Source organism: Pan troglodytes, chromosome 1, assembly GCF_028858775.2.
Source record: "Pan troglodytes isolate AG18354 chromosome 1, NHGRI_mPanTro3-v2.0_pri, whole genome shotgun sequence".
NCBI lineage: Eukaryota > Metazoa > Chordata > Mammalia > Primates > Hominidae > Pan > Pan troglodytes.
Window position 1 is genome coordinate 178,321,123 of NC_072398.2, and position 15,322 is coordinate 178,336,444.

The 15,322-nt window shown below is 46.0% G+C and overlaps 1 protein-coding gene across 6 annotated transcripts in view; it reads right to left on the reverse strand.

Annotated features, from left to right (window-relative positions):
- Nucleotides 1–12,517: 12,517 nt before the first annotated feature.
- Nucleotides 12,518–15,322, reverse strand: part of SHISAL2A (shisa like 2A) — a 38,702-nt gene continuing 35,897 nt past the window's right edge. For 2 of the 6 annotated variants that reach the window (XR_010159703.1, XR_010159702.1), the window contains one exon: nucleotides 12,519–15,252. The gene's annotated coding sequence lies outside the window, so the exon portion shown is untranslated. Of the gene's footprint in view, nucleotides 15,253–15,322 lie in introns of all 6 variants that reach the window. The other 4 variants (XR_008539386.2, XR_010159705.1, XR_010159704.1 and 1 more) reach the window with 3 other exon arrangements.

A 15,322-nucleotide genomic window follows, 5' to 3' on the forward strand; every position in this document is an offset into this window, starting at 1 on the left:
CACTATTCATAGTAACCAAAGGGTAGAAGGAACCCAAATGCCCATCAGCAGATGAATGAATACACAAAAGGCGGGATGTACATGCAATGGAATATTATTCAGCCTTGAAAAGGAAGGAAATTCTGACACATGCCACAAAACATGGCTGAATCTTGAGGACATCGTGCTAAGAGAGTCACAAAAAGGCATGCTGTATAAGCCAGTCACAAAAAGACATGCTGTATATGAGGCATCTAAACTTGGGTATGAGTTGTATATAAACTCAGAAACAGAAAGTAAAATGGTGGCTGCCAGGGCCTGGGGTGAGGAGGAAATGAGTTTTTTGTTTTTGTTTTTGTTTTGAGATATGCTCTTGCTCTGTCGCCTAGGCTGGAGTGCAGTGGCACTATCATAGCTCACTGCAGCCTCTAACTCCTGGGCTCAGGTCATCCTTCCACCTCAGCTTCCCAAGTAGCTGGGACTACAGGTACACACCACCACGCCCAGCTAGTTTTTGTATTTTTTGTAGAGACGAGGTTTTGCCATATTGCCCAGGCTGGTCTTAAACTCCTGAGCTCAAGTGATCCTTCCGCTTCGGCCTCCCAAAGTTCTGGGATTATAGGTGTGAGCCACCATGCCTGGCCAAAATGGGTTGTTTAATAGGTAAAGAGTTCCAAATTTGTAGGATGAAAAAATAATGGAGATTGTTACACAGCAAATGTGAATATACTTAACACTACTGAACTGTATGTTTAAAAATGGTTAACCCAGCCTGGCTTACATGGTGAAACCCTCTCTCTACTAAAGATACAAAAATTAGCTGGGTGTGGTGGCATGCGCCTGTGATCCCAACGACTCAGGAGGCTGAGGCACGAGAATCACTTGAACCTGGGAGGTGGATGTTGCAGTGAGCTGAGATTGCACCACTGCACTCCAGCCTAGGCAACAGAGTGAGACTCCATCTCAAAAAAAAAAAAAAAAGAGGTTAAGATGGTAAATTTTATGTTTTACCACAATTAAAAAAAAATATTGACTTTTAAAAAATGCAAGGTTTGAAGTTTTTTATTATAAAATTAGTATGTTCTCATAAAATGCAATTTGAAACAGAAGAAACCATCGCCCCTCACTATTCTTTATCACCTATGGGCATTCTTTGGCACAATAGTGTTCTCGCTATTTAACCATTTTTTTAAAGAATCATATCTTTTTTTTTTTTTTTTTGAGATGGTGTCACCCAGGCTGGAGTGCAGTGACGCGATCTCAGCTCACTGCAACCTCCACCTCCCAGGTTCAAGTGATTCCCCAGCCTCAGCCTCTTGAGTAGCTGGGACTACAGGCGAGCGCCACCACAGCCGGCTATTTTTTGTATTTTTAGTAGAAATGGGGTTTCACCATGTTGATCAGGCTGGTCTCTAACTCCTGACCTCAGCTGATCCACCCACCTTGGCCTCCCAAAGTGCTAGGATTACAGGCATGAGCCACTGTGCCCTGCCAAGAATCATATCTTTTCAACTAACAGGTTTTGTAATTTTTTTTTTCTTTTTGAGATAGGGTCTCTCTCTGTCACCTAGGCTGGAGTACAGTGGTGCAATCATAGCTCACTGCAGCCTCAACCTCCTGGGCTCAGGTGATCCTCCTACCTCAGTCTCCCGAGTAGCTAGGGACTACATGGTGCGTGACACCATGCCCAGTTAGTTTTCATATTTTTTGTAGATACGGGGTCTCACTGTGTTGTCCAGGCTGGTCTCAAACTCCTGGGCTCAAGCGATCCTCCTGCCTCAGCCTCCCAACATGCTAGGATTACAGACATGAGCCACTTGCCCCGCTGGGTTTTGTAATTTTGAAGAACTAAGTTTGATTTTTGGGTGGCAGAGGTACTGGATTTTTTTTTTTTTGAGATGGAACTTCACTCTTGTTGCCCAGGCTGGAGTGCAATGGCATGATCTCAGCTCACCACAACCTCCGCCTCCCGGGTGCAAGCAATTCTCCTGCCTCAGCCTCCTGAGTAGCTGGGATTACAGGCATGTGCTACCACACCCGGCTAATTTTGTATTTTTAGTAGATACAGGGTTTCTCCATGTTGGCCAGGCTGGTCTCGAACTCCCGACCTCAGGCGATACACCTGTCTCGGCCTCCCAAAGTGCTGGGATTACAGGCGTGAGCCCCTACACCCAGCCTTTTTTTTTTTTTTTATGGACGAGTTCCTACCCGGGACTTCTGGTACTTGCCTTCCTGAGTCACTTACTTAGTGGGGCAGGGAACAATAGAGTGAGCATTAACTGTGTCAAAATGTTATATTTCCCTAAAGTTATTAAAATGCAAAGAATAATAATTTACTGTTCAGAATGGTCCAAGGCCATTTCATACCCAGGCTGCTGTGGGAAGCAGTAGGTTGGTAAGAGCCAGCATGGATAAGTTTCTCACTTTAATGCAGCCTTTGAGGCAAGGTTTGAAAATGGCTTTTCAGACTCTGGTCACAGCAAGCAGTATCATTACTGTGTCTTCTAGACAGCAGGCATTGGATCATCATTAACAACTATTTCCTACGTTTTTCCTCCACGCTAGGCTTGGGCTGGATACAGGACATTCAGAGCTGGCCTGATGGTCTGTCTAATGGGGAAGACGGTTCATAATTGACTCTAGTGGTTTGTGTTCTCACTAAAATCTTTTTTTTTTTTTTTTTTTTTGAGACACAGTCTCACTCTGTTGCCCAGGCTGGAGTGCAGTGGTGCGATCTTGGCTCACTGCAACCTCTGCCTCCCGGGTTTGAGCGATTCTCCTGCCTCAGGCTCCTGAGTAGCTGGGATTACAGGCCACCAAGTCCAGCTAATTTTTGTATTTTTTAGTAGAGATGGGTTTCACCATTTCACTATGTTGGCCAGGCTGGTCTTGAACTTCCAACCTCAGATGATCTGCCTGCCTCTGCCTCCCAAAGTGCTGGGATTACAGGCGTGAACCGCTCTGCCTGGCCAATGCTCTCACTAAAATCTGACAGTATGGTGCTCAGTACTGTGAGGAAGGAAAGGAAGAGTCCCAGAGAGGGAAGGGAAAACCTGAGGGTATAGAGATTTGGCTTTTATCTTGTGGGTAATGCAGAGTCACGAAAGGGTTTTGATCAGGTTTGGAAATTAGAAAGATCATCCCCAGTGCAGAAAATGAATCACGGGGGAAAGACTGGAGGCAGGAAGACCAATGAGGAGATGGCTGCAGATGTCAAGGTGAGACATGGTGGGGCCTGAGCTAAGGCCTGTCAAGCAAGGAAGGGAGCACAGGTGAGAGGCCAGACAGCTGAATAAGCAAAATTGAGCCATGCAGGGGTGGGAAGAAGGTGGGGTTGAGCATGAGGTTGAAAAATATAAACCAAAACAGGTTTAGCTTGGGCATCTAGGTGGACAGTGGAGCTATTCATATTGATTTGGAGCCTGTGGTGTGGGGATGGGGACAAGAACTCTGAGCTGTTGGGTGATTTTTTAAATTTTATAAATAAATAGCATTTTTATTTGTTTTATGAAGTTGCTTGAAAAATTTTATGAAGGGCAGCGTGGCAGAGGGAAAATGCCTAGACTTCAGATCCTACAGATGTGGACAATTCTGGATTAGTCAAAGGCAGAATATGCATGTATATTTAGGACACCTAACAAAGAATGAGAAATATATACATTTAAAAATAGTAATGTTATATTCCTTTTTTTTTTTTTTTTTTGGAGACAGAGTCTCGCTCTGTCACCCAGGCTGGAGTGCAGTGGCTCGATCTTGGCTCACTGCAAGCTGCAAGCTCCGCCTCCCATTCTCCTGCCTCAGCCTCCCGAGTAGCTGGGACTACAGGCGCCCGCTACCATGCCTGGCTAATTTTTTGTATTTTTTTTAGTGGAGACGGGGTTTCACCGTGTTAGCCAGGATGGTCTCGATCTCCTGACCTCGTGATCTGCCTGCCTCAGCCTCCCAAAGTGCTGGGATTACAGGCGTGAGCCACCGCTCTTGGCCTACATTTCTTTTAAAGCATCAAGTAATCACTTTGTGGGGGGAATGAAGACTTTTTTGGGTTATGTTCATTTTGCAGTTTAGATCTCTTTTATTGTGAATTCTATATTAGGGTTGGTGGGGGCGGGGTGTACCAGACTATTTTCAGTTCTTAGGTCTAAAGGTCTTAGCCTGGGTTCTGACCTGAGTTTTGCTTTTTATTGGCTGTGTGACCTTAGACAAGTTACTCTACCCTCTTTTCGGATTTTGTCACCTCTCAGGTGGGGATAACAATGTCTTCTAGTAGGGTTGTTAGGAGGAGTAAATAGTAACTCTTATCGTAGAATGATAAATGCTGATTTAAAAAGACTTTTGTGGAATGAAATCTTACAATTAGATAATTGTCTTTTTTCTGAGTGGTATTGTTACCTTGTGAGGGAGTCTAGCTTTTAAAACAGCCTGCCTTTGCTGCCATTCTTTGAATATCCAGGGAGCTGACGTTGAGGCTCTCCAGGGGTACTGATGGCACAAAACAGCTGCAGGGGGCATGCCTGGGGCAGGGGAAAAGTAGGGGGCTGCCCCTACTTTTTCCCTTTTCCACTGCCTGAGCACAGAGTCACTGAGAAGACTTGCACCTGCTGGGGGCCCAGAGTGGAAACTATTCCCAGCTGGTGCCCCTCCCCAGGCTTGAGGAATGGTGATTGTATTACAGTTTATAAATCAGGCCTCCCCACTGTCTAAAGGGGAAAGGCCAAAATTATTTGCCCAATGTGTCTCCCCACTCCCATGAGATGATCCCTGCCTCCATATTTAGCCCCATCTTATTCCTAACTCAGGCATCTTTGCATCAGGGAACTGCTTGTGGTCTCTGCACCACCTGCCCCACCCCCAAAATATCCCTATCTCTCTCTCTCTCTCTCTCTCTCACACACACACACAGAAATTAAGTGGTGATGGATGTGTTCATTAATTTGACTATAGTAATCAGTACACAATGTATATCAAATCATCACACTGTATACCTTGAATATATACACTTTTTGTTTGTCCATTAAATATTTTAAAAGAAAAAGTAACAACAAAATACCCAGGCTGTTTCTTATAGCCAAGCTTTTGCTGATGTCTGGGTCCACCAAGACCTACGGAATGAAAATCTGGATTTTAAATAAGAAAACCACGGGAAATTCTCATACTAAAATGGGCAGCCCACTCAAGTGGTGTAAAGCCGCAGCTCCTTAGCTTGTCACTACAAACCCTCTGCAGTCTGGTTTCCACACCTTCAGCTCTTTACAATTCCTAATAGTCCTTTAAAACTTAGCCCACATGTCACCTCCTCCAGGAAGTCATCCTGGACCCTCAAGTTCCGTGGTCTTCTGATAGTCCTTGTGCTTCTCTCAGTTCTTTCTTTCCTTTTTTAAAATTTAGGGTTTTTTTGTTTTTTTTTTTTTTGAGACAGAGTCTCACTCTGTTGCCCAGGCTGGAGTGCAATGGCATGATCTCAGCTCACTGCAACCTCTGCCTCTCAAGTTCAAGCGATTCTCCTGCCTCAGCCCCCCCAAGTAGGTGGGATTACAGGCACCTGGCATCCTGCCTAATTTTTGTATTTTTAGTAGAGATGGGCTTTTGCCATGTTGGCCTCTTGGCCAGGCTGGTCTCGAACTCCTGGCCTGAAGTGATCCATCTGCCTTGGCCCCCCAAAGTGCTGGGATTACAGGCATGAGCCACTTCGTCCAGGCTTAATTTGATTTTTTAAAAACAGAGACAAGTTCTCACTATGTTGCCCAGGTTGGTCTCAAACTTCTGAACTCAAGCGATCCACCTGCCTCAGCCTCCCAAAATGATGGCACTACTATGCCCAGCCTGTCTCTGTCCTTTTCACATGGTTTGGGACAGGCTGTTAAGTGCCTGTCCCAATAGATTATGTCCTAATAGATTATGTCTCATTTCTATTCCCTGTGCCTAGCTCAGGATCTGGTACAGATGAGATACATAATAAATCTTTATTGAAGGAAAGGGAAGGGAAGGGAAACTCTCAGAGACAAATGCTATCTTCCAGTAGATCAACTGAGCATTGAAAAGGTAGCGTTTTGGAAAAGAATCTGGATTTAAATAACTTCTCTGCAAATGTGTTATGTTTCCTCTATGAGCCTCATTTTCCTCATCTCTAGAGTAAGGATAATGTTTACTTTTCAGGGTTAGTGTAAGGGTTAAAAGGTTTAATGAGATAAAGTAAGTGCAGTGCCTGGCTCGATGCCTGGCACATTCTAAATTGTGTAATAACTCACTGGAGGGCTATCTTTCGGAAGCAGAACTAGGCTTGTTCTGTACAGGTCCAGAGAGCAGAACTAGGCCCAATGGATGGAAGCTGCTAGGAGACAGAACTCAGTTCATCGACATCTGAGTGGAAGAAAGCATTTTCTACTTGGCAGAATGAGAAGCTCTGGGAGGAGGTGAACTTCCTATTACAGGGATATGCAAGAAGAGAGTAGATGCTCGCCTGTCAGGGCTGATGCAAAGGGGACTAACTCTATATGAGATTTGGGTGGAGTGAGTATCAAAATCTGAACGATGGGAGCCAGATAAGGCATTTCCATTCAGTGCCCTCCATAATTCATTATTCATATGGTCAACACTGAGGGCTTCCTCTAGGCTGGGTGGCCCTAGGTTGGGCGCTGGGGATGCAGGGCTGGATTTGACAGAGTCTTTATCATTTAGGAGATTACAGTCTAAATTTTGATCATTTATTGAGCAACTACTTTGTACCAGATGCTCTAATCATCTCAGGAAACTTTCATTCTCACTGTTTTTCAAAGAAACTGAGGCTCAGCCAAAGTGGCTTACAGAAAGACTCACAGACCAATGAGTATTGCAGCCGGGATTAGAACTTAGTCCTGCTTGTCTCCTAAACCCTCTTCATATGACTCAAGGCTGCCTCACATCCTGATGTTGGAAACACTTTGCAGTCTCAGGGAGACCCTCAAACAGCACCCGAGGACCTTTTGGGTACCAAGTAGATGCTGATGAACAGGAGCTAAAAGGCTAAGGTCAGCTGCAGGAGGACATGGACTCCCTGTAGCACGCTCTGTGCCCGAGTTCCCTCCAGCTGGGGCCATGCGGAGAGTCCAGGAGAACTTGCTGAGGTCAGACTTCACTGCTCACATGACCAGCCAAGCTGCCTGGGCCAGGGCTCCCTGAGGGAACTTGAAACCCGGCTGGGTTCCATCAGCTCCAAGAATAGCAGCTGACCCTACTCTCCCCAAGATGATGGTGTCCGATCAGGTTCCAGGAGGCCCCAGTGGACTCCAGACATCAGTGGCATCAAGCTTTGACCTTGAAGCTGCCCTGGGGTGGTGTAATAACAGCAACATTCATTAACTGCCCACTGTGTGCAGGGCGCCTCCTGAAGTGGGGAACATCCTGTAAGGGAGGTCTAAGTATGGAACCCATTTTACAGGTGAGGAAATTGGGGCTCAGAGATAGTGAGAACTTACCCAAAGTCACAGTGAATATGCGGCAGAGCTGGGTTGGAGCCTGGGCTCCCTCTGCCAGTGACCCTGCTTCTGTGAGGAGAGAAGAGCACTCTCAAGACCTCAGAAGACTCCTGGGCAGAGGAGACAAATCCCATCAGCTTCTAAAGGAATGAAGGCAGGGTGCAGTGGCTCACATCTGCAATCCCAGCACTTTGGGAGCTGGGAGTCTGAGGCAAGAGGATGGCTTGAGCCCAGGAGTTCAAGACCAGCCTGAGCAACATAGTGAGACTTCATCTTTACAAAAAAACAAAAACCAACCAAACAAACAAACAAAAAACAAATAAAGAAACTGAAATTAGCCAGGCATGGTGGTGCGCACTTGTAGTCCTGGTTACTTGGGAGGCTGAGGATCATTAGAATCATTAGAATCCAGGAGTTCAAGGCTGCAGTGAGCCGAGGTTGTGCCAGTGCACTCCAGCCTAGGTGTCAAAGTGAGACCCTGTCTCTAATAAATAAATGAATAAAAAAAAAGTTGCAGGCCAGGCGCAGTGGCTCAGGCCTGTAATCCCAGTACTTTGGGAGGCTGAGGTGGGCGGATCACCTGAGGTCAGGAGTTCGAGACCAGCCTGGCCAACATGGCAAAACCTCATCTCTACTAAAAATACAAAAATTAGCCAGGCATGGTGGTGGGTGCCTGTGATCCCAGCTACTTGGGAGGCTGAGGCAGGAGAATCGCTTGAACTTGGGAGGCGGAAGTTGCAGTGAGGGGAGATCAGGCCATTGCACTCCAGCCTGGGAGACAAGAGTGAAACTCTGTATCAAGATTTGAGAGCATCAAATCTTGTGTTTCTAAGAGACACATGAGAGTGTCCTCAGGAAGGCAATGGAAGGTCCCAACTCTTAGTCTAGTGTTTGTACCACTAATCCACCAAACCTAGAGGGCTGCCTCTGACAAAAGGGGCCCGAGAGACGGTGGGCAGCCTGAATCTTATAGCCAGTGAGGTTCAAGGCAGACTTACAGTTAATTGATGGACTTGAGGGCACAAGTGAGCTGTAACTCTCTTGGTGCTAAATGTTTTCTGTGTTTCTCTGGTGTACCAGGAACTTCCCAGGCTCAGCCTCCACATGAGCACATGGTGGGATGGGATGGTGGTGGGATGAGGTGATGAAGAACTGAAGATACAGGATGCTGCTAGGGCTGATTCATGGATGTGAGTCCTGCACATTTGCAAGGGCCCCATGCCTGGTTTAAGCCTCTACTATCACTGTCTTGAAATTCTTAACAATGTTGAACAAGGAGCCCTGCATTTTCACTTTGCACTGGACCCTGCAAATTATGTAGTTTATTTATGTAGCTGTTGGGCTCTGAGGTAGGAGGCAGCAGCCCCCGACCTGCAGTGCTCCTGGGACTTATCAGAGGCTTGTCAATCCATCAACCAATGGCTGAGTCACCAACAGACAGGAAGGAAGCCAGACTAAGCCCCACCAGACAGGTTTGGCCTGTAACTGCAAATCCCTAAGAGACTGTAACAAGGCAAGGCTCTAAGGAGATTCTGGGGGTAGAATTGGATCCCATGGAGGAGGGGCATGGTCTGAGGGGGATTTTAACTCAGTGTCAGAAAGATTTTCCTAACAGTCAAAATGTAATCATAATACATAAAATATACCTCAATAAAGCTGTTGAAAATGTAATCATCTTACTGGCAACTGACATTGAGTGCTTACCGTGTGCAAGGAGCTGTGCTAAACACGTCATTGAAAATATGGAGGATAGGCTGGGCATGGTGGCTCACACCTGTAATCCCAGCACTTTGGAGGTGAAGGCAGGCAGATCATCTGAGGTCAAGAGTTCAAGACCAGCCTAACCAACATGGTGAAACCCCCATCCCTATTAAAAATACAAAAAATTAGCCGGGCGTGGTAGCACACGCCTGTAATCTCAGGTAGACGAGAGGCTGAGGCAGGAGGATTACTTGAACCCAGGAGGTGGAGGTTGCAGTGAGCTGAGATGGCACCACTGCACTCTAGCCTGGGCAACAGAGTGAGACTCCGTCTCAAAAAAATAAAAAGAAAATATTGAGAGTGGTCAAGAAGAACATAGTTTCTGGAGCCATATTGCTCTACTGCTTATTAGCTGTGTGAGCTGGGGCAAGTTACTTGGCCTCTCTGTGTCTTAGTTTCATCATCTGGAAAATGAGGATAAGAATAATACGTCTCTCTCACAGGATTAAATTATTGTGAAGAATGGCCAGGCACAGTGGCTCTGTAATCTCAGCACTTTGGGAAGCCTAGGCGGGTGGATCGCTTGAGGCCAGAAGTTCGAGACCAGACTGGGCAATATGGCAAAATCCCATCTCTACAAAACATATGAAAACTGGCCAGGGATGGTGGTGCATGCCTATAGTCCTAGCTACGTGGGAGGCTGAGATGGGAGGATTGCTTGAGCCCAGGAGGTCGAGGCTGTAGTGAGCCAAGATCATGCCACTGCACTTCATTCTTGAGTGACAGAGTGAGACCCTATCTCAAAATGTTCTTGTGAGGATTAAATGAATTTACATATGTAAACACCTAGAAGAGTGTCTGACATATACTAAGTACCATATATAAGTTAGTTATTATTTAATCCTCAGAACAATCCTATGATGGAGGTATTATTATTATTTTACATTATTCCCATTTAACAGACAGGTAAACTGAGCCTTAGAAGAGGTAAGTGACTTGTTGATCCCAGAGTTATTGGGTGGTGGAGCAGGAGATTCTGCTATGGGAGTTAGGTCAGACTTCACGATCGTCACGCCCAGTGCTTACACTAGAGCAGGCATCTGGTGAGTTTTTGTTAAGTTAATCAATTAATTATTATTTCTTTCAGCTCTGAGATTCTAAACCTGTAAGAAATGTGTGTTCTGGCCGGAGAAGGATGCAGGGACCTAGACATCTTAGGATTTCTTGCCAAATGTTGGCCACAGCATAATCAAATATCAAGTATGTTCCACTCTAGGCCTTCTGAATTAATTGCCTGTTTGCTCCCTCTCCATCCCTGCAGGCACTGCCCAAGTTCTAGTCTCATCACCTCTCTGGACTCTGAATTCAGCAGCACTATATCCTAACTCATGTCTCTCACATCTGCACAGCACTTCACAGTGTACAAAGTGCTTTCAAATTCAATGGTTTGTTGGTTGGTCTGTGTGGCAGACTTTGTGGCACACAGCTCAGTACTCATGCCAGGCCTCCAGACAGATCGCAGCCAGCGAGGGCTTCCTGCCTCAAGAGGCCAGAGCCGACTGCATGGGAACAGGGAGTGCAGTCTGGACATGCCATGTGGGGGTGCTTGTTGAGTTGTTGCTCTCTAGATGGAGTTTGAGGATTTTCTAAGCCAAAGCATGGAGTGAAAGGGGCCAGGCCCTCACCAGGGAATGTTCACTGCCACTCCTCACACTTACCAACTCAGATTCAAGACCCCTGCTTGGGGAGAAGTGGCTGAAGGCAGGCAGTCCTTCAGCTCCTCTACAAGTTTAAATAATATCCCAGCCGGCCGGGCACGGTGGCTCACACCTGTAATCCCAGCACTTTGGGAGGCCAAGGCAGGCGAATCACCTGAGGTCGGGAGTTTGAGACCAGTCTGACTAACACGGAGAAACCCCGTCTCTACTAAAAATACAAAATTAGCCTGGTGTGGTGGTGGATGCCTGTAATCCCGGCTACTCAGGAGGCTGAGGCAGGAGAATCACTTGAACCTGGCAGGCGGAGGTTGCAGTGTGCCAGGAGTTCGAGACCACCCTGGGCAACATAGTGAAACCCCTGTCTCTACAAAAAATAAAAAAATTAGCTGGGTGTGGTGGTGCATGCCTGTAGTCCCAGCTACTTGGAAGGCTGATGTGAGAGGATCACCTGAGCCCAGGAGGTCAAGGCTGCAGTGAGCCATCTGCACTCCAGTCTGAGCAAGGACAGAGTAAGACCCCATCTCAAATATATATATATATAATATATGTCTGTGTGTGTATATATATATATATATAATATGTATCTCCTGCATGCATCTGCAACTACAAAGGGCTGGTGTGCTAAACCTCATCCCTGCCACAGAATGCATTTTTCCCAAATTGCCATGAAGGATTATATGCAAGATTTTGTAGAAAATATAGTGGAGTGCCACTATATCTACCTTAAATACAGTAAGAGCAAACACTTATAGAGAGCTTACCCTGGATCAGGAACTGTTTTGAGTGCTTTATAAATATTAACTCTTTTGGCCAGGCATGGTGGCTCACGCCTGTAATCTCAGCACTTTGGGAGGCTGAGGCAGGCGGACCACCTGAGATCAGGAGTTCGAGACCAGCCTGGCCAACATCGTGAAACCCTGTCTCTACGAAAATACAAAAATTAGCCGGGCGTGGTGGCGGGAGCCTGTGATCCCAGCTATTCGAGAGGCTGAGGCAGGAGAACCATTTGAACCCAGGAGGCAGAGGTTGCAGTGAGCCAAGATCGCACCACTGCACTCTAGCCTGGGTGACAGAGCACAACTCCGTCTCAAAAACAAAACAAAACAAAACACAAAAACCTAGGTCTTTTAATTGTCACAACCCTATGAAATAGGTATTATTTCTCTTTAGTTTACAAAAACTCAATTATACTTGCTGTGGAGAAACTAGAGATAGAAAGAGAAAGAGTAATACTATATTAAATATTATTTTACTCATATACCATAGGCCCCAAGTGTGTCGTGAAAGAGGTAAATCTGCTGTTCCCCTCATTGGTCTCAGTTCCCAGGTGCCTCATAAAATCTTCAGTGTGTGTGCATGTCGCCATACTAAGTATGGGTCTATTGTGTAAGTCCCCAAGCAAGCCAATCTCTTTATCAGTTATCCACCGAAGAAACAGCAATCTGTTCCATTGCTAGAGGAAAACTTGGCTATGCTATTGGGAGATGGTTCTGTACTTTAGGAGTGATAAAAGGGGTTTCCAAGGATAATTCTGATTATACATGATTTTTTTTTTTTTTTTTGAGATGAAGTTTCACTCTTGTTGCCCAGGCTGGAGTGCAATGGCGCCATCTTGGCTCACCGCAACCTTTGCCTCCCGGGTTCAACGGATTCTCCTGCCTCAGCCTCCTGAGTAGCTGGGATTACAGGCATGCACCACCATGCCCGGCTAACTTTGTATTTTTAGTAGAGATGGGGTTTCTCCATGTTGGTCAGGCTGGTCTCAAACTCCTGGCCTCAGGTGATTTGCCTGCCTCGGCCTCCCAAAGTGCTGGGATTACAGGCGTGAGCCACCACGACCGGCCCCTAGATAAGTTTTGACTGAACTGTAACTCATAGATAAGGTGACCAACCTTCTCGATTTGCCCGTGACTAAAGAGTTTCCTGGGATTGAGACTTTCAGGGTTAAAACCAAGAAAGTCCCAGGCAAACCAGGACAAGTTGGTCACTCTACCACAAAATACATCTCTGTATCTATTGTGAGGGCTCTGTTGACGCCATGGTCTATTATATTATTCTTTATGAGGCTCTCAGGAGAAATTCTTGTCTGGTCTACATACCAAGAATAGTTGTATATCCTCTAAGGAGTAAGTGGTTTGTTTTTATCCTGTGAACACTGTGAACTGTGTGAGTGAACAGGTTTCCCTTTTTGCCTTGGCTGCTGGAAGTCATAGAACTAAGTATGTATGACACAAATTTAGCTGCATAGGTCACTATGTTCTGTACTTTTTGTATCATTCCAGGCTCCACTTTTTCCCTACCTTGTTTTTTTTTTCTCTTTCAATTTTACCTTGCCCTGTCTTAAATTTAATGATCTTGTTTTGTTTTATTTTATTATTTTATTTTATTTTTGAGATGAAATCTTGTTCTGTAACCCAGGCTGGAGTGCAGTGCCACGATCTCAGCTCACTGCAACCTCCACCTCCCAGGTTCAAGTGATTCTTCCACCTCAGCCTCCCGAGTAGCTGGGATTACAGGCGCGCACCACCAAACCCAGCTACACTTTTTTGTGTGTGTATTTTTAGTAGAGATGGGGTTTCCCCATGTTGGCCAGGCTGGTTTCAAACTCCTGACCTTTAGTGATCCACCCACCTCGGCCTCCAAAAGTGCTGGGATTACAGGCGTGAGCCACTACACCCGGCCGATCTTATTTTATTTTAAATGTCTTTCTGGATCAAGGCAGGGTAAAATTGAACAGTTCTTAGAGTCTAGGGACTCTGCCATGAGTCACTGAATATATGGAATGATATGTAAAATTTATGTGTATAAACATATTTTTCTAGGGAGATGGAGCCATAAATTTTAATAATTTCTCAAAAAAGTCTACATTCCCCCCAAATATTAAGAGCCTCTGGTATAGATGAACCAAGAAACAAATAAATGCTTTTAGTTGGAAGCTTGAAAGTTTGACTTACAGTGCTGATATTTTTAAATGTTGCAATGATGGCATGGAGGAATGTTGCTGGGATGGAACATTGGAATGGCAGAGAGAGGAATGTTGGTGGGGTGGAGTGCTCCCCAGAATGGAATGACAACATGACAGAATGTGGTGTGCTGGAACATTAGTGTGTCAGAATATTAGGATATTCTAGAATGTTGATGTAACTGGGCCTACACAAATGTAGCTGTGTAGGTCACTATGTTCTGCACTTTTTGTATCATTCTAGGCTTTCGCTTTTGTCCCTACCTTGTTTTTTTTTTCTCAATAGAACACCACCTTCCAGATGTCTTAGCATCCTCTTTTTTTTTTTTTTTTTTTTTGAGACAGAGTCTCGCTCTGTCACCCAGGCTGGGGTGCAGTGGCATGATCACAGCTCACTGCAACCTCCACCTCCCAGGTTCAAGTGATTCTCGTGTCTCAGCCTCTCAAGTAGCTAGGTTTACAGGCATGTGCCACCAACCCCAGCTAATTTTTGTATTTTTAATAGAGATGGGGTTTCACCGTGTTGGCCAGGGTATTCTCGAACTCCTGGCCTCACATGATCCACCCGCCTCGGCCTCCCAAAGTGCTGGGATTACAGGTGTGAGCCACTGCGCCCAGTAGTATCCTCTTGCCTGTAGCTCAGTTGTATCTCAGGGTTGGGCTGCTATCTGATTCAGCCTCTGAATCTTCAACATTCCCTAGCTCAGTGCCCTGTAGGGGTCCAGTAAAGATCCAATTGGTGGTTCACGCCTGTAATCCCAGCACTTTGGTAGGCCAAGGTGGGAGGATCGCTTGAGCTCAGAAGTTCAAGACCAGCCTGGGCAATAAGAGAAGCCCCATCTCAAAAAAAAAAAAAAAAAAAAAAAAAGATCCAATTGGCTGCTGGTACATGGGCTTGTGTCAGTTTTATTTTACACTGAGCCACTTTTTCCTTTCTGACTGTGCCCACTCTCCTTCAAGATCTGTCTCAACTACCTTGCAGGCTCAGGACTCGGGTAGATTACCTTGTCCATTCCTGTGTTTTCAGAGCCCGGTTCAGGGGCTGCCCAGAGGGCATGCCAACCCTGTGGCTTAGTCAGGGTAGCCTGACTAAGCTCTTGGCCAGAGGCCTGTCTGCAGCTGGGGCTCTTAGGGCTGGAGTTCAGCTTCTGGAGCTGTTAGGCTGAAGGAGACTCAGGATCCTTGAGGTTAGTCAGGAGCAGGGTAGGCCAGATCAGAGTTAGTTGGGGGAAAGGTGAGGCTTCATTACCAGAAGAACCTGATCCAAAGGCCAAATCCAAGAGCTGGGGTAGGGCATAGATTGGAGTCCAGAGTAGGAGCGGATGGGGAGGAGTTGGGGTAAGGGCTGGTCTCCTAGACGTTCACTCCTCCTTTGCTCCATACACTCATTCATGTGGCTGACACTTGCTGAGGCCTCCTCTGAGGAAGATCTGTCCATGCCCTGGAATTAACAGTCCATAATGGTGAGATGGACACATAGAAAATGACAATCCAGTGTGGTCGGGGCTATG